The 24,388-nt window shown below is 47.6% G+C and overlaps 1 protein-coding gene and 1 long non-coding RNA gene across 2 annotated transcripts in view; one reads left to right on the forward strand and one right to left on the reverse strand.

The window, feature by feature from the left end:
* Positions 1-24,388, forward strand: part of ADARB2 (adenosine deaminase RNA specific B2 (inactive)) — a 227,444-nt gene that overhangs the window by 42,753 nt on the left and 160,303 nt on the right. The window lies entirely within an intron of this gene.
* On the reverse strand, positions 16,197-22,730 carry LOC110131202 (uncharacterized). Its single transcript, XR_002312114.2, has 3 exons — positions 22,515-22,730; positions 19,552-19,618; positions 16,197-16,579 (listed from the first exon to the last, which is right to left on the reverse strand). It is a non-coding gene; the product is annotated as an uncharacterized lncRNA (long non-coding RNA).

Here is a 24,388-nt window from a genome sequence, read left to right on the forward strand (position 1 = left end):
CTGTGGGTCCCTGAGCACGCCCTGCTCTCACATGACTGAGCCAGTGGCAGCTGGTCCTTGAAGGTTTTCAGGCTGCTGAGTCCTGGCGGGTTTTAGAACTGGGCTGGGATCCAAGCTGGGTTTCTCCAGCCCCGGCAAGTTAGCCAACAAGGAGGAAGGTCTCTGAGAGGCCCTACGCCCCCTCCCCAACCTTACTCGTGCTCTTCCTTGCCTGCTGTGAAGCAGAAGTCACTGGTGGTTTTGGAAATAAACTCACAAGGAAAGCCAAGGCCCCACTCTGAGCCCCGTGGCCTGGTGGCAGGGTCCTTAGCCTGACCACTGGCAGGATGCATTCAGGCCTGGGGTCTCCAGGCAGTTCTCAGAGCAAAGATAAAGTGACACAGGAAACTGCCTGCACAGTGGAGCTCAGGTCGCTCTGCTAACTGTAGACGCTTCCAGGGTGAAACCTTACAGCTTCTACACTCCAGAAACAAATGCAGACCTGTCCTTTTCTTTAAGAAAAAAAAACACCCTGGTTTAAAGAACACTGCGTGGTTTTCAGAGCTGATGTGGGGTGGTCTTGTCACATCCTGGGAAGTTCCTAGAATGGCAGGTCCACACAGTAGCACACCCACCTCCTGCTGATGCTCTGCGTGGAACCCACTGGCTTCTTAACCTTTGGGAGATGTTTCATTCCTTCCCAGTGCCAATTCAGATCAGAGTGCCCGGAGATTACTTTATGAGCTGTTTTATATCAAGCATTAAATAACACGATTGCTCTCTCTGGTAACGTGTGGCTTCCACAAGAACTGCAGGTGTTTTTCAATTCAGTAAATTGAATATGTATTTACAGTTTACTGAAACTTTTCTTGGATGTAGTTATAATAATTCTTACCTTTCTGCAATAACACCTCAGCCTCAGGATAAAAGCAATTAGAAGCAATCTTTTTTTTTTCCCTAAAAGCTTTAACTCTTAATGGGTTCATAGTATGCATTACCTGTAGCTAAGAATAAATTTTAGAATCTTGCTATTTTTGCCAGGGAGAAATAAAGGGCAGCTTTTACCCTGTCAGTGTATGCTGGGTCTACCAGGCTGTTTCATCTGGATATTTCTTCTTTATTCCCTACTTTATATTATAAAAACTCATTATCAGCCATTAGTTTCCTTTTAAAATTCATTTCAATGTATAACAAAAACTACCGTAATGATGTAAAGTAATTAGCCTCCAACTAATAAAAAAAATAAATAAATAAATAATAAAAATTAAAATTAAAAAAAAATAAAAAATAAAAAAAAATTAAAAGGAATTTCTGCACTAATATATTTTTTCAACTCACTTAGACAAGGAAATCAGAAAATATTTTTTTATATAGTTGACTTGTGTCTCTGAAGATCTACCATAAAAATATGTATTGAAAGTATGTTAAATGTATATGTATGCGTGTGTGCACACATATAAAATATACACACACAGGATATCTCACACAGCTCTGTGAGTCTCCCAGACAACCAGAGACTTCACTTAGGCTGGTCCTTTGTCTAAAATGTTTGACTTGACCAGCTTACTCTTGTACTTTAGAGCCTCAGTCAATTTTTTTGCTGTTTCTCCATCAGTCGCATTTTCTTCACACTTCAAGTCAAAATGCTAATGGGCCACTTGAAGTCCCCTTAGCAGTGATCAACTGTGAGGTCTGACACTTGCTTTTAACCTTTACTAAAAGGTAGAATTTTTTGCTCATTTGTCACTTTTCACCCACTTTCTTTTAAACATCACTAGTGATTACTATACTGAAAGGGAAAAATAATATCCCACTTCTCCCTCCCTGCTTGTCCCCATTAAGAGCTATACATTAGGATGAGCTTAGATTTAACCCCATCAGTCTAAGAAGTTAGACTCTGATCATCAAGCGTAAGTTAGGGAGACAGTCAAGCTGAGTGTTTCCAACAACCTGCAGATAAAATAGACTTCCTTGGAGAAAACTGGGGATATGTTTTGTAGGTAGTGAGCTCCCCATCATGGGGGTGTGTAAGCATAGCTACCATACCCCCTCGGCCAGTAGCATCCAAACATTTGTGAGCAGTGGGGTTAGAACACTCTGCTGACGGCTGGCCTGGTGTCCAGTGGGTCCCGAACTTCTCTCCGAGCTGGAGTCGACTTGAAGACCCTTTCCAAGGGCACGTGGAGGACTTGCGGCTGTGCCTGGGCTCCAGCGGTTCGTGATGTGGGACCTGGGTAGAGTTGGTGTGCCGGCTAAAGCCTCCTGTTATTAGTGTGGAGCAAACACTTCCTCCCTGGCTGCTCTCAGTTGGTCTGGGGGGCAGGGAGAGGAGGAACAGCTGAAGAAAGGTAGTCTGGACCACAGTGAGGGCTCCCTGGGAGCCCCTGGACATGGCAGAGGGGGCGGCTCTCCAGCCAGCAGCGTTCACAGCACAGGCTCTGAGCCCGGCTCCCAGATGGCCAACCAGTGGAGGGGACAGAAACCAGGTCATTCCTAAGACTGTGGCTCCTCTCATTCTTCTAGAACTTTCTGACACCAGCAGACTCTCTTCTGTGTCACTGGTACCCCAGTTGTAAATAACCCTTGACCTAATGAAGGATAACAGCCCTGTGTCCCAAAACAGAAGCTCAGTGAGACTGTCCCTTCCTGCCTGGCCTGCTGTGGATGCGGGACAGGTAGTGAGAACAAGGAGCACCGCTCCCTGCTATGTGGGTGCAGACCTTGGGACCTCAGTCGCCCTGTGACCGTGCTAACACGTGGAAGATGTTCAGACAGGGCAGCTTGTCTTCCCTCATGGCCAGAGGCAGGACTGATGGCTATGGCAGGTGGACACAGGTCCAGAGAGGGAAGGAGCTCCTGGGAGAAGTAGGCATGTTCCTGGAGAGCCAGTGTTTACAGATGTGTCCCACCCCGCCCCAAGAAAACTCACTTCATCCAAAGCCTAACTTTCTCCCTGAAAAAGGGTGATAACAAAATGAGCTGCCTCATGGGGCTATCGTCAGAACTAGATGAGGCACATAGAGCGTCAGGAGCAATGCTTGTCCTGTAGTCGATGCTTGGTGAGTATTAGCTTGCAATACATACCCTTTACTATAACTGGCCTGGGAAAAAATCACTAATGAAAGTGGAACAATAGACTGAAGCTTTATAGGGAGGGTCTCAATCGAGTAAAACTGTTTAAGAAAACGTGCCTTTAGCTACATTCATTATAGCTTTTATAAATGCAATTTTTATATTAATGCTAAAAGATTTATTTGACATCATGTTACTCAAATATATGTACTTTTGGCATTTAAATTAACTTCTTGTCCCAAACTCTAAATGGGGAAATATGTCACCTTTTCTGAAACAATCAGGGCTCATTGTTAATTCAAAAGTTAATGACATTTTGAGGCTATTTCCTTAGATTGAAGTGTAATATCTACATCTGTCTTAGTGCGTCTCCCCTGAAATGATTAAAAGTTGCTTCATTTATATTACGTGTTGAACTTGACAGGGTAATTTAGGAAGGCTACTGGGGGCCAAGGGGAGCTGGAGAGGAAACTACTCATTGCAGTACAGTTCTCTCCAGTTAAAGACAACCTCCATGCAAAGGAACAGAAATATGATGTTTACCCAGACACGTACGATGTTATAAATCAGCGTTACCCCAGTAAAGAAATTAAAAATACTTGTTCCCTGCCCAAACCTCAAAGGCTCTGTCTGCTGACTGGGCGAGCCCCAGGCTTCCCTGGTGGCTCAGATGATAATCTGTTTTTCAATGCAGGAGACACAGGTTTGATCCCTGGGTTGGGAAGATCCCTTTGAGAAGGGAATAGCAACCCACTCCACTATTCTTGCCTGGAGAATCCCATGGACAGAGGAGTCTGGTGGGCTACAGTCCATGGGGTGGCAAAGAGTCGGACATGACTTAGAGACTTTCACACAAAAATATTTGTATTCTTTCACAGCCACCAATGCATTTGTCATTTTAATCTCTGTTCTCCCACCTGGCACCCTGACACAAATACCCCTGGAGAAATAGAGTATGTGGCAGCATCTTCGCTCTGCTGGTAGAGTCTCCTTTCTGTGCAGAGGCACCTCTCTGAAGGGTCACAGCCCAGCCCCACAGGAAAACATAACAGCTCTGTATGGAGCCCAGCCAGGCGAGGTCATGAGCCTCCTGTACAGATCAGGACAGAGCCTGTCTCATTGCAATGTTTCCCCTACATCCTGCAAGGATCCTGTTTAGCTTTATAGTGTCCAGAACAAGTGAGTTAGTTGATGTAAAAGAACTTGAAGACGTTAAGCTCCAAGTTGAGAGTAATTATGTAAGAAAACATCTTACCCATCTCAAGGAGAGCACGTTAGCTTCTCAAGAACATGTGGGCTTTCATTAGACACATTTCCTCTAGGAATCACTGTGATCATGGCTATGGCCAGAGAAGAGCATGATGCCCGTGAGGCCACCCAGTGGGAGATGCCACCTGTCACTCCTCCTCCTTCCTGCTCTGAGACCAGCAGGGCTGAGAGTCCAAAGGATTCCACAGGAATGGGGCTCCCGTGTCTAACAGAGTGTCTCCAGCAGAACCACTCATCAAGGAACCTCAGTATCTTTAAACAAGATAGCACCCTTGGCAGGAGACAAACACAGGCAGGTGTCTCTTGCACAGTCATATCGGGGACACCTGCCTACAACGTTTCAAGCACTAGCCTTCAATAGTGAAAGAGTGTAAGTCATAATGACATTTTTCAGAAAAAAAAATGACCTGTTCTTCTAATTGCCAAAAGTTAAAAGCAACCAGATTGTTGACTGGAAATTTTTTTAAAATATCATATATATAGTGAAACTGAACAAGTTGAAATACTGTGTCTTCCAAGTTGTCCTGGACACATTGCTCTTCTCCTCTCCTTGTGGTTCTGTGGATACGAGTAGAACACCCTCAAGTTAAACAGGCAACGTTTTCTGCTATGCTTTTCACCATTGCGACCACTGTCACCAGCTTGTTACCTGGTTTTTCCCTCAGCCCTGCTGTCGCTTGACCCCTGGCTCAGCTTCTGACAAGCTGTTTCCCATATGATTTGTGCTGGAAAGCCATTACCTAGGGTACAGCACTGTACAGTTGCACGTGAGGAAGGTCTAAGTGCCCCAAGTCCGTGCCTCAGAGCCCCGGGAGAAGGGCGTGAATTGCACGCATGAGCCCGCACCTCCAGGCAGCCTCTGTCTTTCTCTGACTCAGGTTCTTCACGATGCTCTTGGTCATCTGTGTGCCAGGCGAGGAGCCTCCCCTTTGGGAAGTGAAGTGACACCTTAATAACAGCCCCAGGAATGGCCAGAATGAGAGCAGCGAGGCTCAGACAGAAGCCGAAGCCGGGCTTGAGGGACAATGGAGGGAAGAGTAAGGGGCCATGATCACCCCCACGTGACACAGAGGAACCTGGAGAGTGGCTTAATGATGGTCGTAAATGCTGGGGAGGAATGTGGCCACAGACTCCACCTCCAGAGGACAAGGACCCATGGATGGTAGGTGCTTGAGCTCCAGGAAGGATTTCCCCAGAGGGGGAGCATGGAGTGGCTCAGGGCAGCCACATAGGGAGGCTTCTGTTTGGAGGTGATGACAGGCTATGGGCCAAGTCACGGTTGGCTTGGACCTCTCAGGGTGGGTGCTGTCGGCGGGCAAGCCTGGTGAGCATGGTCATGATGGAAGGGCTCACGCCATCCCAGATTAGGACCCTTCAGAGGCTGCAAGTCACCCATGACACACACCGGACATTCACCCATGACACACACTGGACATGCACGAAAAAGATGTCATGCCCAGGCACCGCACCTGCCAGCACCACTCTGTCCAGAGCAGGCACAGGACTCAAAAGTCTCCTCCTGAGTGAACTCACGTATGAACATTGCACCCTGAGAAATGGTTTAAATAATGAATGGAGATGGTCCTTCTCAAGATAACCTATTAAAATTGTACACATTTAACCTTAATGACCAGGGGTGATAGACACATTGATGTATGTAAGATAAATGTAAAACTAAAAACGCCATAAATTACCAAAGTATCTTATGATCTTCTCAGTTTCACAAATACACTTAATTTAGTTCACATGTAGTGAATTCAGGGAAACGTTTAAGTTTATACCCGCCTTCGAAGGTTTAAACGAGCATTGGCTCCTATAAATACAGATTGGTTGGCTTAACTGCATCCAGCTGTGGCAGAATGAAAATAGACCAGAAACATGAACAAGTGTTTGTTTTGGAAAGTAACTACTGGTTTTGTGAGAAACTTCTTAGAGCTAGTTAAAGCTGGATTATTAATGAATATTTGCACACTTATAATGCTTTTAATTACCACTATTTGTTGTTTTGGTAATGAAACAAAATTCATTAAAGTATTTTTAATACACAGAGATATATATGTCTTTGTTGTTGTTTAGTCACTAAGTCATATCCGACTTCTTGTGACCCCATGAACTGCAACATGCCAGGCTTCCTGTCCTTCACTATCACCTGGAGTTTGCTCAAACTCATGTCCATTGAGTCAGTGATGTTATCTAAACATCTTATCCTCTGCCACCCCTTCTCCTCCTGCCCTCAATCTTTCCCAGCATCAGTATCTTTTCTAATGAGTCAGCTTTTCACATCAGGTGGCTAAAAGTACTGGAGCTTCAGCTTCAGCATCAATCCTTCCAATGAATATTCAGGGTTGATTTCCTTTAGGATTGACTGATTTGATCTCCTTGTGGTCCAAGGGACTCTCAACAGTCTTCTCTAGCACCACAATTGAAAGCATCAGTTCTTTGACACTCAGTCTTCTTTATGGTCCAGCTGTCACATCCATACATGATTACCAGAAAAAAACATAGCTTTGGCTATATGGACTTTTGTTGGCGAAGTGTGTCTCTGCTTTTTAATATGCTGTCTAGGTTTGTCATAGCTTTTCTTCCAAGGAGCAAGCATCTTTTAATTTTGTGGTACGTCTTTAAAGTGTATCAACTGGAAAAATTGTGTAGATACTATGTTGCTTCTGAAGCTCTGGAAATGACTTTCATGTCACAGTAAAAAAGATGAGAGCAGGAATGTCCCTGAGTATGAGACGCAACTTGGCAGGTTGATTTCTTACAACTGGAGCGATTATAACCTGCACACTTGAAAGGAGAGAGGGGCCTTCCTGGGTTGGGGATCAGTCAGAGGGAGAGCCTCTAGCTTGGGAGCAGGACTTGTGCACTGTTGATCCAGGTGGTCACTGGTGAGTCCATCTCTAAGCTTAAAGGATCAGTGTTGAGAACAACCAGGCCTCCAAGGTCACTTCTGTGAGCTGCCTACACCAGATGGGGACCAGAGAACTTCAGGGGAGTGGCCCTATTGCCTCCATGTGCTGAGTCTGTGGCCTGGCGGGAGAGGACTAAGAGAAAACACATACATGTAATTTTGTTTTCTCCATCATTTACAAAATGAAACAGTCTCACCAATAAATACTTTCTGATCTACCCCAACTGCAAGAGGGCCACTAATGAGTGCTGGATGGAGTGTGTAAAGATCACGCTGAAACACCCAGGACTCTAATCCCTTCCCTTTCTTCTGACATACCCTCTTAACCCTCAGGGGACGCTGTCCCTCTTGTGTGCAGAATAAAACTGGGCTCAAGGTGAGATTCATTGCTGACAAGCAATGGAATATTAGGAATACATTTTTTTGTCAGCAATAGCTTGGGAAGGAAAAGCCGTTATTTTCACATCTTAAAATACATTTGTTTTTCTTGTGTATGATAGTGGCTTATTAAACCCCTCCCTATGCCATCTCTATAACAGAACTCTAAAATGTTTTGAAAACATTCCTTGGAGCCACACAACAATTAACTGCCTGGCAAGTGTTGAGCAGCAAGCCGCCGATAGTAGCACAGCCTAATGTCCACGGAGCACAATTAATCACGGGACCACCACCACACCCCGAGTTTACACTCAGCTGTCACAAAGCACTTACAGGGCCCCACTGGTCCTTTAAGATATATGTGCTAAATGCATATCCCCCTGCAAGCAGCTCAGGAGAAGCAGGAAGAAGAATCTGAGACCTGTCTCCAGGTGTTGTTTACTCACTTCCCATTAGGTGCGGCTCACCAGCTCTCTGAGGATGGAGTGTCCTGGGGAATCCCCAGTGCCTCTGTCTTCCGTGGACATGCAGCTGGCCTGGCCTGGTCACAGAGGGACCACCCAGAGCACATACTCAACAGGGCCTCCCAGGCCAGAGCCCTGCAGATGGAGGTGAAGTGAAAGTGAAAGTCGCTCAGTGATGTCTGACTCTTCTTGGCCCCCTGGACTGTAGTCCACCAGGTTCCTCTGTCCATGGGATTCTCCAGGCGAGAATCCTGAAGCAGGTTGCCATGCCATCCTCCAGGGCATCTTTCCCACCCAGAAGCTGACTCAGGAACACGATGGGTCTGCCCAGTGTTGCCAGGGAGTCCTGAGAGGGCCCTCTCAGCAGCAGAAGGACTTGCTCCTCACATGTGAAGTTCCCACAGTGTATGGTTTTTTATACTTTGGCATCAGGTCTGTGCAAAGACAGAGATTTAAGTGTCAAGTCAGATTGGAGTGTTACACTGGGCTCTGCTCTTTAGCCTCCAACAGATGTAAGAAAGCAGTGAGATAGCAAAAAAAAAAAAAAAAAAAAAGAAAGAAAGAAAGAAATTAGAACAGAAAGGCAATCAAGAGAAAGAACTGGCAGGCACTTCTGTCTTTCGCTTCAAGCAGGCAGCCCTGAACGTGCAGCCCGGCCCCACTCTCCAAACAGAACCATGTGCCTCCTGGTCTCCAGGGTCCTTTCAGGGCTTGGGTTCTGTGATACAATCTCCCAGGACTCTAATCTGCAGTGACTGGGGCTAGAAAAGCAACCTCCAAATCGATAAATCAATCTGAAGCTCGTCAGCCCCTTCTGCACATCGGCTGTTAAAATGTATGCACTCACCTGAGTCCTTGAGGAGCTAGCAGTTTACTGAGGGTCATCTGCAGGGCACGGGGGGAGCCCAGGCAGACCCATGCAGCCAGGCCCAACAAGCACACACGCAGACAGGACACATGGGTGGGACATGGGACCAGAGCCTGGGGTGGAAGGAGGACCCGCTAGTCAGGTGAGGAGACAGGAGCAGGGCAGGCAGGGGAGGAGGCCCATGGTGGGTTTTGATGAGTGAGAACACAGGCAGAAAACCAGGGCAGACACTTGAATCTGGTTACACAAAACACAGAATTGGCCAAGCTCAGAATATGTAGGCTACTTCAGGAATGACTCTCAATCGGTCAAAGGAAAGACAGACATCTGGGGTGACTACAGCTACCCCCACCTTACCTATGGCCCCAGCAAATCATTCCCATTGCTCTTCCTTGTTGAGCCGAGGTGTGGCCTCAAAATACCACGGAAGACAGGCAGTGGCTGTGAGTTCTGAGTTGAAATCAGTCCTCTGTAGATAATGGCCACAAACACTTGTCCCCAGAGCCAGCCCCTTGTAGTAACAGAGGAGAAGAGGTGTCTCTTCTCCCGGGTAGCAGAGGAGGTCAGGCAGTGAAAGGTCAAGACAGGCTGAAGATGAAGGCCAGGTGCAGAGTCTGGCTGGAAGTCCAGTCCAGACCAGCATCCACACGAGAGAAAGAGCAGGAAAGAGGCAGACAAGACTGAGGAGCTGACCTCCCGTGGACGGGGCCAGGGAGCAGCCAGCCAGCTTAGCGGGGTGAGGAGTTAGGTAGCAGGTGTCCAGAGAGGAAACAGGGTGGATAGACAGAGGCCAAGACCTTTGACCTGGGCTGTCTGAGCCCCAGGGTCTGAAGGCCATCACCCAAGATTGAGTCTGTTGCCTGCTCATGATACTTCTCCATTCCGGGTCTTACCGTCAGCCTAGTCTTGCTAAATGCCAACTTGATAATGCTCTGAAACCCTTACCCACTCCCGATTCCTAAAGACCATAAACTTAGACTTGTCAGAACACAAACCCAGCCCCAAGTCCCATTTCCTTACTGAGGCCTAACCCTGCTGCCCCTGGTCCCGCCAACCCAACCGATGGTCAGCAGTCCAGACCACGGTCCCCATAAGCTCATCCATGCTGGCCTTAGCCCCAGACACCTCGCCTGCAAGGGGCCGCACGGTCTGGTTTTACATTTATTTCCTAGGCCCTGGTTACCATGGAGAAGGCTGCTCTCTCTCGAATGAGGGTAAAAGGTGAGCAAGGCCTCAGCCTAACACTCAGCCCAGGACCCAGACTTGAGTCAGCCCAAATTCCTTGTCATGTCACAGAAAACAGACTCTAAGCACGTCTCTTGGGACCAGGTCTCAGGACTCATTAATTCTGAATAACTTATAGAAGCGTTTTGCCAATTCCAAACAGACAGATAAATTCACATTTTCCCAGAGAGCTCAAAAAAATAATCTGTAGGTAAAACAACAATAAAGGTGAAAGGGCTAGGAACCCCCCTATGTGTACACTTTAAAAATCTATTTTTAATGAATTATACATGTGTTTTTAATTCACTTGCCTCTCCTTAAATAATATAGCATGACATCATCTGTCATTTCAGTTTTTTTTCTTTCAAGTCAAGGAGGATCTCAAGTGCTTACAAAAGCTGTCCTCTCTTTCCAGCTTACTTCCTTTTAAAGTACTTTTTTCCCTTCAAAGACTCTGAGGATGAAATTAGAAGTCACTTTGCTCCTGCATTTTGGTAATGAATAATTATGCTGTCATGCAGTGCATAACTATTAATTACACGACTGCCTTTTCATTTCAAGGAGTTATTTAATAATTTTTTAATAAAGAGTTACATATGTCAGTCTCTAAAAAACATATCAATCAATGTTATTTTTCAAGGTAGAGAATTGTCATAACCACATGAAGATTCACTGGGTTTGTGATTATAGTCTTCACCGTTTGTGTGCTTTGCTGCTCTGAGAACTGTCAGCTGAGCCTGGAAAAACACCAGCTCCCAGACTGCCCTGGGCCTGTGTTTCAAAGTGGCAAGACAGGATGGCTCATGACTGAAATCACCTGTTGAAAAGCCACACTGCAGAAAAAGCTAACTGTGCCTCTGGTTCCATGAGAAACTCTGGGGAGAATTTCAGTCTTTAATGGTTTAAAATGGAGGCCATGCAAGTTCTTACCAGTTTCCAGGCAGATCACCTCACCTTATTGTCCATCACTAGCATCCTGCATAGGACAAGGTGAACAGCGGTGTCAACCCCTGGGCTGTGTGAGCGTTAAATGCCACGCTCACCTACTGGGCTCTGTGAGCGTTAGGGAAGGCAGGGCCAGGCATCATCCTCACGCTGGAGAGTCTGTTCTCAAGGGGCCTTCTACCTTCCTGGGATGCAGGGTCCATGCACCTAGCAGGAAACACTCCTCTAAAATCACACATTATCTACTCTCAGGGAAGAGCAAAACCAGGCAGACTTGGAGTCCCAGGGGAGGCCAGAGTCTGGGTACCAGCTCCACTTGTGGAGAAGGCGGGGACAGGGTTGGGGGCGGTGGGGTATCTGGGTCAAGATGGAGCTCTGGCTAGTGGCAAAAACATGGGCTCAAGTGGGCTTTGTGAAATCTGGTTCTATTACCAAAATGTTCCCCAAAATGCACTGTTTATATTCGTGTGGAAGTGAAATGGAGGAAGTGGGATTCCAGGAGTAGACTAGACTGCCTCTGCATTTGCCTCTTTGGGAAATTTCATTTAAATAGAACAAGGCAGTTTGGAGTGGTTTGCTTCTAGCTTCTTCCCCTCAGTGCAGTTTTGAGACTCACCCCCATTGTAGCATGTATTTTGTTGTCTGCCTGGTGTTTCATGAGGTAGATAGATGGTCCACCCTTGTTTACCCCTCATTGTTGATGGACACATGTGCTGACCCCAACTCCCATCTGCAAAAATAACTGAATATTCCCTTTGGTGCCTGTATGTGGCCCTACTGTTTTGTTCCTCTGGGCAGACCACTGGGTGTGAAATTACTATGTCATATGGCAAATGTATGGATTCAAGAGATTAGGGTTACTGTTTGCATGGTATACATTTTTTCCATTCTTTTTACTTTTATTTGAATCTGTGTCGTGTGTCTTGTACACAGCTTATACTTAAACCCTTTTTATCTAATCTTATAAACTCTGCCATTTTTATTTGAATGTTTAGACCATTTATATATAATGTAATCATTGATATGGCCAGATTTACACTTGCCATTTTGCTGTCTTTTTTCCATTTGTCTCCTGCCTTTTTTGTTTCTCAGATCCCTCTCTGAATGACTGAGTGTGCTACTTTACTTCCTTTGTTGACTATTTCACATCATCAATTGCTCCAAATGAAATGAACCACTGAGTGCAGCCATAGGCTATGGTCTTCACAGCTTGTCCTGGCCCTGGCAGAATCGCCACCCTGCAGGGAGGGACGGCATGTTCAGGGTTATAGCGGCTTCCTGGGGAAAGGATTTGTTGATCTCTTCAAATGGCCATTGCTAGAAGTCCTGCCTACAATTGATTTTTAGGGATTTTATTTTTTTATTGTTGTGGAGCCTGCTGCAATGTTTTCTCTACTAAAACAGTGCCCTTATCCTATTTCTTTAATTCATAGAATTACTGTCCATCACCAAGGCACAGATTTTAACTGCCTCAGCCCTGGTAAGTGACCTCTCTTAAAACTTAGTGATACTGATACCTGGAAAAAATGACTCATTGGTGTAAAAATCACTTCTAGAAATGATGACAAAATTTTTGGTTGACTATATCAACATTTCCTGTAAGTATATGGGCTTTCAGCAATTTCTCTTTAGTTTGTTACTTATAGAAGACTTGTTTAAAAAGTTGATATTGATAGACAATAAATGTTATAATATCCATTGAACAATTTTTTTTTTCTAGTTCTTGAATAGCAGTAAAGGGGTGAGAGTAATGATGGTGGATTTTTTAAAGTAAAGCTACACTCTTAAGAGCTTAAATGAGAAAAAATACATAAGCCCACTTTTCTTCAAATTTACAGAGAAATTATATGACTGACCTATAGGACATGTGCTAAAAGAAAAACTAGAACATAGGTGCCCCAGTGTGGGCAGGCCATAGACAGCATCCTCCTGGGTGTAAATATGGCCATATGATGGGGGAGGGGGAGTCTCAGAGCGGTGAGGAACATGAGGGGGCCACAGACAGAAGCCCTCCCTTCAGAGAATCTGTGCCAGAGGTTGGTTCTGCCCCCGGGGAGGGGATCCCCAGCCCTCCGCCACCTCTGAAGTAGCCTTGCCTGTAGCCAGCTGCATCCAGAGGTGAGACAAAGCTGAGGTCAGGCTGAGCGGAGCTGGACAGGCAGGCAGGGAGCGCGCCCTGCTAATTCCTTCGACCCCTGTTTGTTGGCTTTTTTCCCTGAAAGAAACACTCAGGTTCCCGACACAGGAGCAGCACTAGGGCCCACCAGCAGAGGTTACTCTGAGGGTGGCTCCTCTACCAAAAGTTAGTGGCCATCAGCGCCTGTCCCCGCCCAAGTCTTCACTCCCACAGACCCTTGCTGGCCAGTAACCACATCCAGGGACATTAGAGTGCTGGTGAACACCACGTGTCCCTCAGACCTGCCCACATCTGGGAGCACTGGGGTCAGTGGCCTCTCTGCCCAAAACTCAAGGACAGAGGAAGTGGGCATGCCCATACAGTTCCCTTTGCCTCCTGTTGAAGGAACTGTGGCATCTTCACTGGCAGAGGGACAACTCGGATTACTGACGGCTCCAGTGGCCACACCCAGAGTTGTGGTTTCAGGGAAAGACCCTTTCAGTGAGAGGGCCACGCCCACCTCCCCCCACCTGCCCCAGTGACCACGGAGTCTCCACCCCTTCCTGCTTCCAAGACAAGTGCTACTGGGCCATGGAAGTGAGTGCTTCCGGGTCATGAGGCTTATATTGTTGGGGCTGAGCCCACACAGCATTTCCTTCCAGGGGAACGGTTTCCCAGGTGGCCATTGATGCTGGACAGGCCTCACAGGGCAGGAAGGAGGCCATCACGTCCACTGTGGAACACAGGGCCGCCCCTGAGAGCAGGGGAGCCGCCAGCTGTCTGAGCTCCACTGCACCCTATTTCACCATTCCAGCTTCACACCATCCCATAATAACGAAAAAATAAAATAAAATGTTAGGCCCCAGGCACTAACCCGTCTCAGTAGAAGGCTTAAAGGCACTCCACTGCAAGGCTGCCAGTGGAGGAAGCAAGTTCACAGACCTCAGAGGTCTGCTTGTTGCCCGACTGAGAGGAAAACGGTATTTTATAAAATTCTTCCAAGAAGTCCTGAGGTAGGCACATTTTCTTTCCACTGACGCACACTGAAGGAACCTGCTCTCCTGTTCTCCTGATGAGAACTGGACAACAAAGCCCAATGGATTTTCCCTCATTGTAAGCTCTCATAGAAACACTGGGCTTCCCAGGTGACTCAGTGGTAAAGAACCCTCCTGCTAATGTAGGAGACAAAAGAGACATAGGTTCAGTCCCTGGGTCGGAAAGATCCCGTAGAGGAGGGCACAATAACCCACTCCAGTGTTCTTGCCTGGAGAATCCCATGGACAGAGGAACCTGGCAGGCTACACTCCATGGGGTCACAAAGAGTCGGACACAACTGAAGCGACTTAGCATGCACAGACGCAGGCACATAGCAACACTGGGTTTTATTAACTTTCACATGTTGATCCATCATTTAGGAAAATAAAACCATTGCTTTTTTGGTATTTTCTAATGTTCCACTTAAAGCCATGGCTGATGTACTAAATGCACTTGCTTTGCCTGGCTTTAAGTGTCTAGGAAAAGACAGTGGTCTAATGATAAAATGTTATTTATTTGCTTTCAAGGCTGCCATGAAGCCTCATTTTGATATTCTGATAATACAGTGTAATCAACATTTTTTTACTTTACTTGTCCTAGAATAATAGTTTTGCCTTTTACCATTTTAAGTTGATGACATCTGTACAAAAATACTCATTTTCCCCTCGAGAAGATGGAAACGCTGTACTTCCCTCTTTAACAGCTTCGGCTGCTTTCAAGCCTGAATTAACGTGTCTGTCTGTGTGTTATGCCGATGATGGACATCTAGACTTCAAGGTATAATTTCCAGTAAAGAAAAGTCATTTTATTTCCATCTGAATAAGCACTCTATCATACCGACCAAGTCAAACAAAGTTATTATCTGGCTTTTCGCCAAGGCATGAAAAATAGAAAGGTCATATTTTTAATAGCTTTGTACTCTATAGTAATCAAATTTGTAAGCCTGGAGAAATAAACTGCTTGAGTCCGTGGACTCTGCTGGGCTGTGTGAAACCGCTGGCTGGCTGTTCCGGTGCCCAGCCCAGCTGCAGCTTATCTCTCCTGTGAGCTCAGGACACGGGCCCTGGCGCTCTAATCGTAAAGCAGCAGAAACTGGCTAGTCAGGGCACGCCAGCTCTGCTTCACCTTTGAAGCCAACACCAGGCGATAACGACCAGTCCAGCTTCATTCGTGGACAAGGAAGATTACAGCCCTGGAACCTGGACACACTCAGCTGTTAATAGATTACTCAAATCAAAATTAATTAAAATGAACACCTTCTTTAAAAGTCACTTTTGTTTCTGGGGGCTGCGCTGTCTTCCTTGAGATTCTGAACAAATCAGAGTGTGGCTGCAGCTGACTTTCAAATTTCTCTTTGAAATCATGGGTAATCCCCAGGTTTGAAGAACACCTTTGTGGATGTCCACATCAAAATAGTAGTGATAAGAATAGAAAAAAATATGTAAGGATACCTTGCTGAAGAATCATGAAATTCATAGTTTTGCTTTAAAATTTTTTCACAAAGTGATTTTGGGTAAGGACACACATTTCAGTTATGATCAGAACATATTCTGCCCCAGAGGTTTCCAAGAACTGTGTTGCTTCCTTGTTGGTTAATTGTAAATGTCTTTCCCTGCATATGTCTCCTTCCATTCATCCCTATTCTTGAGATGTTAGTCTGATAGCAGAGTTATTTTTGTCTCTGGTGTACATATACTGAAGAGCTGGCATGAGACCCTTTGTAACTTCGAAACGCTATTGATTTGCTCAAAGTCGTTTAATCAGTATGTGCCATAATAGGTGAACTCGTTGTCAGTGGCTTTTATCCAAACTTCAGACACTCCTGTAGCTTAGAAGAAAATTTCTTTCAGTTGCCAGCCACTACATACCAATAGTTTAAAACAGAGTTCAGCAAAAAATATAAATAAAATAAAATAGAGTTCAGCAGACTTGTCCTCCGGGAGTAAATTTTATGGAGTAAATAGATTTGGAGGTTGAGAAGCAAAATCAGGATATTATGTAGGTGTTTACAAAGCCATTCAAAGTCCACCCACTTAAAAATGGGTGCATTGTTAGCTTACAGGTGATAAAATACACACATACATAAACACACACAAAACCAGAAAGAAAACAAACAGGAAAAATAGTTGGATTCAGCCCCAGGGCCATAGCTTGCCCACCTCCATTTAAGTAGAGAGTCAGGTGGATAACTAAGGGTTAACAGAAGAGTCTCTGAATTCACTCCAGTTAGGGCTTTAATGTTGCTCCTGATTTGAACAAGATGTTCAGCTTCTCTTGGCTCTGATTTTCTCATCTATAAATGAGTGGCTGCCTTGGAGCTGTAAAGATGAATAATATTAATAGTCAGTGATCACTACTAAGCAACTGCTACCACTGTTGTAAAGTATTCATTTCAACAGAATTTCAGGAGCACCTTCTACTATTCCACGGTTATCTGGGGGATGCCACATGTGCCCCTATGTCGAAGGATCACTCCTGCTTCATGTAGAGTTGCCCTGCCCCCCAGCAGAGAAACAGAAGACACAGCCCCCTCCCAGATCAGTATGAGCCATCAACTGCTCCCCACTCCTGCTTTCTCTGCCCCTTACAAGGGACCCTCAGAGCCTGCCTCCAGAACGAGCCTGCAGCCACTGCTTCAAATAATCCCAGGCAGAGCACAAGGGCTATGGGGCCTGGAGGAGGGTCAGGACGGTTAAGTCCTGAAAAGGCCTTGCAGTTTCTGTAGGCTGGATTTGAGGAACCTCAGCCCTGTGGTGCCTTGACTTGTGGCCCTTCTTTCGATGTTGGAGTCACTGATGCCTCAGCACACGTGAGAGCAGAGAGGCAGCCATCCTGGCCTGTATGCCAGTGAGACCCCTTGTGTGGGACCCCTCCTGTGTCAATGGGAGGACCAGGCATTTCCAGGGCTTGTCATTGTTATTATTTATTTTCTATTTATTTTAAAGTGCTTTTTTAATTTGTTTTTTGTTTGTTTGTTTGCTACTGCAGGATTTTGCACAGAAGGGAAAGGGTGGGTGTGAGAGATAACAAAAAATCTCATTGCTGGGAAAATATATCAAGTCACCTTGAGCTAAGGTCGTCTGGAATGAATCCTATCCTTCTGGGCTGAAATTACGCCAAAGGCAAAATTATTTTTTTCTCCCTTCCTTCAGCCTAATGTACGTGTCATATTCCTGTCTTAAGACTGTCACACAAGGACGGCCTTGCTTCCAGGGAGAGGGGAGGGGACCGGGCATCAAGGACAGAAGGGAGAGGACACCAACGGAAGCCGAGTTCTCCCGTTGCAGGCATGTGGGAATCGCCAACTGTCCGGAGTGCGGTGCTCAGGGGATGTGGGTCCTACTAGCAATGCTCGAGGGGAGAGAATCACTACTGGAGAGAGAATGTTGTTCAGATGGGAGACTTCTAAAGGGAAGGGAATGGGTTTCCCCCCGGGATCAAATGTTCTGCAACTGTCTAGGGTCTCCAGCCGTGCGTCCTAAGGTGAGTTGAAAGAGGAACCAAGTCATGCAGGTTTTGGCAGCCCTGGGCCACGGGCCTGCTGATGGTCCAGAGAGTGAGACAGAGATGCCAGCCCCTTTCAGCGGTGGACTGAGTGAGAATCACCACGAGAACTCAGGGAAAGAGGAGCCTGTGGAGGAAGGTTTCCTTTCCCCTCTCCTCCTGTGTTTGGTATTTTTCTGGTAGGTTTTATAACTTTACAACTTACAAGCAAAGGGTTCAACTTATTTTCTGACACATTAAAAAGCTGTGTGTGTTTAATATGTACGACTCGGAGAGTTCAGGATAACAATACATATGACCCCACTTCTGGATGCAGTGTATCAGGGAATTTAATCAGCACCTTGAAGAGGTGCCTGTGTCACCCCCATGGCCAGGGCGGTGTGCGCAACAGCCTAGCTGTGGAAACAGGCTGCATGAGGGTTGACAGGTGAATAGCGCCCATGCCGTGGATATAGCTCACCCCTGGAGTAGAAGGTCCTGAGGTCTCTACTGCAGGGGTGGACCTTGAGGGCACAGAGAGTATCATGGTGGTTGCCCAGGAAGAGGGAGGGGGGTGAGGAGATGGAGGTCAAAGGGCACAAGTTTTCCATGGGGCAGAAGGATAAGCACTGGAGGATCTGATGGACAGCACATTAATAGAGTTGCTAATACAGTGTATCGTGCACTGAGTTTGCTGAGGGCATGCATCATACATGACGTGTCCTCACCACAAAGCCATAGTAGTGAAAAAGGGGGTCAAGGGGATGCTGGAGGGGACATGTCTGTGGCCTTGATGGCAGCAATGTTTCCTGTGTGGCTTTACAGAGCTGGTGTCTTCTTGTTGTCATCTTTGAAGCTGTGTTATAAGGTTGAAGGCAATATCCACACATTGGTGGGCCCTTCCTGTGCCCAGGGACTTTGCCAGCACTAGCACACAAGGGGAAAGAGTTCTTGGCCTCGAGGCACCTGTGGACCAGATGGCGGCGGAGGGGCCCCAGGGCTCTGGTCCCCCTGCTGGTGGTGGCCGGACCGCGCCGTGGCCTCAGGGGACAGAACTGAAAGTACCTGTCTTGACACCCATCAGCTGTCCCAGATTGCTTGCCCCTCATGTACCCGATAATTCTCGTCAGCTTTTTACCCAGAAGAGCTGCGCCAGTCACTAAAAATGACCCTCCTTCCCTCCTTTGCAAAGACCTGTGTAGAACTTCCAAGGAAAGCCACCTGCCCCCAGGCAGGTCTGGGTCCCACATGTGGGCAGGGGGCAGGTGAACATGTTACTGAGAAAGACAGGACGCGTTCTATGTGAGCACCGTGTACGGACAGTGTGTTGGGCAGAGAGCCACGGAGGGCCTGGAGGGGCTGAGGGAGGTGATGGGTGAGACCAGAGAGGGGCTTCAAGGGGCCAGCAGGGCTGGGCAGCACATCCCCTCCCAGGGCCTCTCTCACCGACGCACCCAGCCCCAGACCCACAGCCCTGTCCCAGGAGATGACCTCACAGACAGGCAACTCCTCTAACAAAACAAGTAAGAGGTGTGAGAAGGCGGATAAATGGCAAAGTCATCTGAGGCTCACTGAGGCACCAGCTCCAGCTCAGCTGGCAGAAAGAACTGTGCGAAATTGAAAGGGGCCTTGTTCTAGGGTTTTGCTCATGGAGCACCGGGCTCCACCCAGATCTCCAATTGGGCTGCTCAGGGAGACAGTAGAGAAATTGGTGTGAGTGAGGTGCTTATCCCCACTGCCCCTCCCAGGTAGCCGTGTTCCAGGGGGCCGTGGCCACAGCCCTGCAGGGCAAGCCCCAGTCACTCACTATTGCATGTTTATCTCCAGGCAGTGGAACATCTCTGACCTGCAGGCCCCTCCTCATAAAACAATCTCTAAAAGGAAAATAGGCAATAATAATAATAATAATAATCAGCAATCAGTTTAACTGGTGGCTGGCCAGGCTTGAAAGTCTCTGGTCACCTTTGCTTAAAGAGCTAAAAACAAATGATACTAAATGGACACGTTGTGCAATGCTCTGAAGGTGCCCTGTGACCCTCCTAATGAAAAGGGCAGGGGAGGCAGCACACAGGCCTGCTATTAATTACTGGGCCTTTAAATGAAGACGTGAGTTTAAGCCAGACACCTGCAGAGGCCAGTCACTAATTGCTCATGTCGTGATGACCACAGACGCACAAGGGACAAACTCATTTCAACTGCACGAGGAAAGGGCCCAGGATCCACACCAGCGAGCGTGTGGCTCGCAGCCCCACCCCTTGCTTGAGGATCCAGGGTAGATGAGCAGATCCCAGGGAAGTGTCTTTTCCAGGCCTTTTTCACAACTGCAGGCAAAACCCCATGGATAAAGCACCATTCAGAGGCCAGGGGACCCAGCGGTTAAGTGTGAATTCCCGTCCCTCCTTTGTGAACCACAGGAGGCTGATACTCTGGCTCCAGACTGAAGACCTCCAGGAACAAGTGAACTGATTAAGCGATTTCATGAGTGTAAGAGGAGGCCGTGTGGGCACCTCTGAGTCAGGAGGTGAGGGCACAGGCGGGGGGCTAGCGGTCCCCGACGCTGCTCCTGTGGACGACAGTGCCGGGCAGCACACAGTTAACACGAGACAAAGCCCAGTGCGACCAGCAGGTCTCCTGCAATCATCAGCAGAACCCGCTATTATAGCCAATTTAATAGCTTGAAAATGAACTCATTAGTGGTCTTTTATCAGTGGAGAAAGTCTATTAAATGCGGATGTGCAAAGCTGCAGCCCAGGAGCTCATTTCCATCCCGCCTGTGACCTGAACAAATCCGAGACGTGCTTTTCTGGGAGCCGGGTCAGGCTCTGGGGGAGCTGGGATTGCGTGGCCTCCCTGCCTGCACCCACCCGAGCCCAAAGGCTCTCAGGACAATCCACAGGGTGTTTCTGTCCCCTTTCCTGACTCCCGTGTCATCCACAGGCCCCCAGACATCTTCTGGGGCAGCTAAGTGAGGACACCATCACCCAGACGTGATCTGGGGTCATAGTGACCTGGGACAGCACCCTCCTCACGGCCACACAGCTCAGCACAAAGCAGCTGGGGACGTGGCTCAGCCCAGGACTTTCTGTGTTCTTCCCGCTCCCTCCTTCCCCACCCCCTTCTTCCTCCCCCTCCTCCCCCTCCCTCCCTCCTTCCTCCTCCCCTTCCCTCCCCCATCCTTCCTCCTCCCCCTCCCTCACTGCCAACACACTGCAGAGACCAGAGGGACACTTTTATGCTCTGTTCATTCCTTATTTCCCGCTGGTGATTAGATTTAAATGCTCTGGGACAAACAGTGAGGGCTGAACGCAGGCCAGGCTGCCGACTCTTCATTAGCTCTGGGATGGGGACCTGATTAGCATCAATCTGTGGAGTAAACCTTAGGGCAAATAGAAAGCATCCCTCTCCCGCCCCCTCCCCAGCAGCCCGCAGACCTCCCAGGCTGCCTGCGGACTTCAGCTCTGGTTTGAAACTACGTCCTGCACGGGTCACTGCTCATTTGCACAGACCCCTCTTGTGAGTGGCCTGGTGGCAGAGACCTCCCCATCCTTCTCTAGAGCCCCCACAGCACAGAGATCAGAGACCACTGGGCCGAACCCAGGTGGGACGGGATTGGCGCCTCAGGAGCTAATCGGGTGAGGCTGTCATTACTCTGTCGTCGTGAGGGGCGGATCTCAGTAGCCAGGAGTCACTTACCAATTAGAAGCCCCTTTTCCACTTAAATCTCAGCCGACCCCACTGGAAACCAGCGAGTGGTGTTCGTGGGGCCGGAATTGTAAAGCCAGAGGCTATGGTACCCACCGATGTTACCCACCAATGGTACCCACTGTCTTCTATCGAAGTTCAGAGACTGCTTTTTGTAATGGATCCTCTAATTGGATATGAATTAAAAGTGCAAGCTCATGGTTACAGGTCTCATATACAGGTTTTTGTTTGTGTTGTGTTATTTTGTTTTGTGTTGCATGTGGAGTGTGTTTTTAAGCCAAAAACCCTCACTGCCCAGCAGGTCCTAAGGGGGAATTCTTCCTTGTCACCTGCCCTGGTCTACTTGCCCCGTGTGTGTCATAGATACAAACAAACCGGCAGGTACAAAAGCCCATGTCCTCTCACTGAGGTTGTTGGAGCCTCAGGTCTGACGCATCCAGTCAGCACCTGAAAGCCCCCTGGGGCCTGGCTTTCCTCACTGGCTCCTGCTGGGACAGCCCCCTCAGGGCTGCTGCCTGGGCATCAAGGCAGCCCCCACTCCATCCCGTCACCACCCACCGCCCGAATCCCTCCTCTCAGGCGACCCACAGAGCCCTGGGCCTTCCTGGCATGCCACTCACTCTTGGTGTTGTTGGGGCTTCACAGCCCCTCCTCAATATCTCTCCATCTTGGAGATTTGGGGGGCCGGTTCCATCACCAGTCCACAGCCAGCCACCTCCTGCAGGCCCCTTTCCCACAGCACCCAGAGCTACCTGCCCCCTCCCCGGGGCTGCAAGCAGCATCCCAGATCCCCCAGCTGCACCCCAGTGCCTCCTGTCACCTGGCAGGCTTGGCAAGCAAGACTGGGGGCGTCCCTGGGGCTCAGCTCAAGAAGACATCTGCACCCCATTAGGTGCCCACACATAGGATAAACCGGCAAATAACGTGCCATATTCCTCTAGACAGTCCCTAACTCATCAGTAAATTTGTGCTCTGAGGCCTTATACTTGGAAGTCTTCAAGCATCACCCTTAGTGTTTCTGAGAAGTCTCCCAGAGCAGGAAACCCAGTCCTTGAGGCAAGGGCCCACCTCAACTTCCAGACTCTGTGGGTCCCTGAATCACACATGGGCAGCTGGAAGCTGGTCCTCAGCATTATTTTCCAGTTTTATGGAAGTATCGTTGGCAGATAAAAGTTGAATAAGTTCAAGGTGCACGGTGTGATGCTGGACAAATGTCCACATGGGGACATGAGTGCCACGTCCAGCTGACGAGCCCGTTCCCCTCACAGGCACCTTCCTGACTTTTTTCCTGTGATGAGAACACATAGGATTTACTCCTTGGCAAATTTCAAGAATATGATACAGTATTATTAACCACTGTCCCCACGCTGCCCATTAGATTGGGTTGTTTAAGAAAATGCAAATAATCAAAGGTTACTATGACTTTAGTAAATAAACTATGTATTCTCTGACCCCCAATAGAACCTATACAAATAAAAACTGAATTACAAGTCACTGCAGGACTTGCTGCTAAAATTCCAGCTGCAGAGAACTCTTTCTCGCCCAACATGGGGCACTGCAGCTCCTCAGGGCCTGGTTCCCTGGGAAGTGACCACCCTGGGGATTGTACTGAACCTGGCTCCCTCCCTTGAAAGAGTCAGATTTACATGCAAAAAAGGCCAGCAGGTGACCACTGGGCCACTTCCCCCCACCTCTCAGCATCCTAATATAAGGGGCAATGGTATAATTAAGGTAGGAGCCACACGTAGTCCAAAAAGCTTGATTAAATTAGTGTCTGCAGACGTTGTTAAGAGTCCTCTGACTCACTACTGATTGGAACGAGGGCACAGAAACCCTGAGGTCACAGAGACAGGCTGGGTTTTCCTAGAAAAGGAAGGAATCACAGGATCCAACTTTCCCTTGGGACTCTAGAAACAGCTTCTTGAACCTGGTTTCCTACAGATCAGATTCACATCATCCTTTCATTACTTTTCCAATAGGAAAACGCAATATACTATTTATTAGTGTAACTCCATTATATAAATGGGTTTATTCTGCCATTACAAAAATAATTGCATGGAAAATGTGCCTTCTGAATTCTCTGACCATTCTATTTTGCCCTTTTCCTTATCTCAGTCTTCTGAGTTTTAGCTGTGATATTGGGGGCACGGCCGAATAAGCAGATAAAAAATGCCACGCTTCTTCAGCATGGCAGAAATGATAAAACTCAGAGGAAAGAGTAATTTTATTCAGAGCTTGATGCACACAAACTTTCTCACCAAATTTATTACTGGAAATGGTTGGGCGCCTCTGAGTTTAGAACCCAGGGAAACATACCATCTAGTGTGGCAGGCTGTTAAATCTCTGCTACAGCCTTGCCCATTATGGAGACGTGGACCCCAAGGGGCAGTGAGCCAGCCAGAGGCCAGGATGGGCTCTGCATAAGAGCCATCTAAGTCCAGAAATTTTTGATGCACTTTCTTATCATGTAATTTGAAAAAGGTAGAACCACTGATCACAACTCGAAAAATTGATGCCATCATAGAACGAATGACCATTGTTATTGTTGTTGTTCAGTTGCCAAGTCCTGTCCAACTCTTTGAGACCCCATGGACTGCAGCACATCAGGTTTCTCTGTCCCTCACCATCTCCCGAAGTTTGCCCAAGTTCATATCCTATGAATCAGTAATGCCATCGAACACTCTCATCCTCTGCCACCCCCTTCTCCTCCTGCCTTCAATCTTTCCCAGCATCTGGGTCTTTTTCAGTGAGTCAGCTGTTCCCATCAGATGGCCAAAGTATTGTAACTTCAGCTTCAGCATCAGTCCTTCCAATGAATATTCTGGGTTGATTTCCTTTAAGACTGACTGGTTTGATCTCCTTGCAACCCAAGGGACTCTCAAGAGTCTTCTCCAGCACTACAGTTCAAAAGCATCATTTCTTCAGCACTCAAACTTCTTTAT

This window comes from Odocoileus virginianus, chromosome 9 (genome assembly GCF_023699985.2).
Source record: "Odocoileus virginianus isolate 20LAN1187 ecotype Illinois chromosome 9, Ovbor_1.2, whole genome shotgun sequence".
NCBI lineage: Eukaryota > Metazoa > Chordata > Mammalia > Artiodactyla > Cervidae > Odocoileus > Odocoileus virginianus.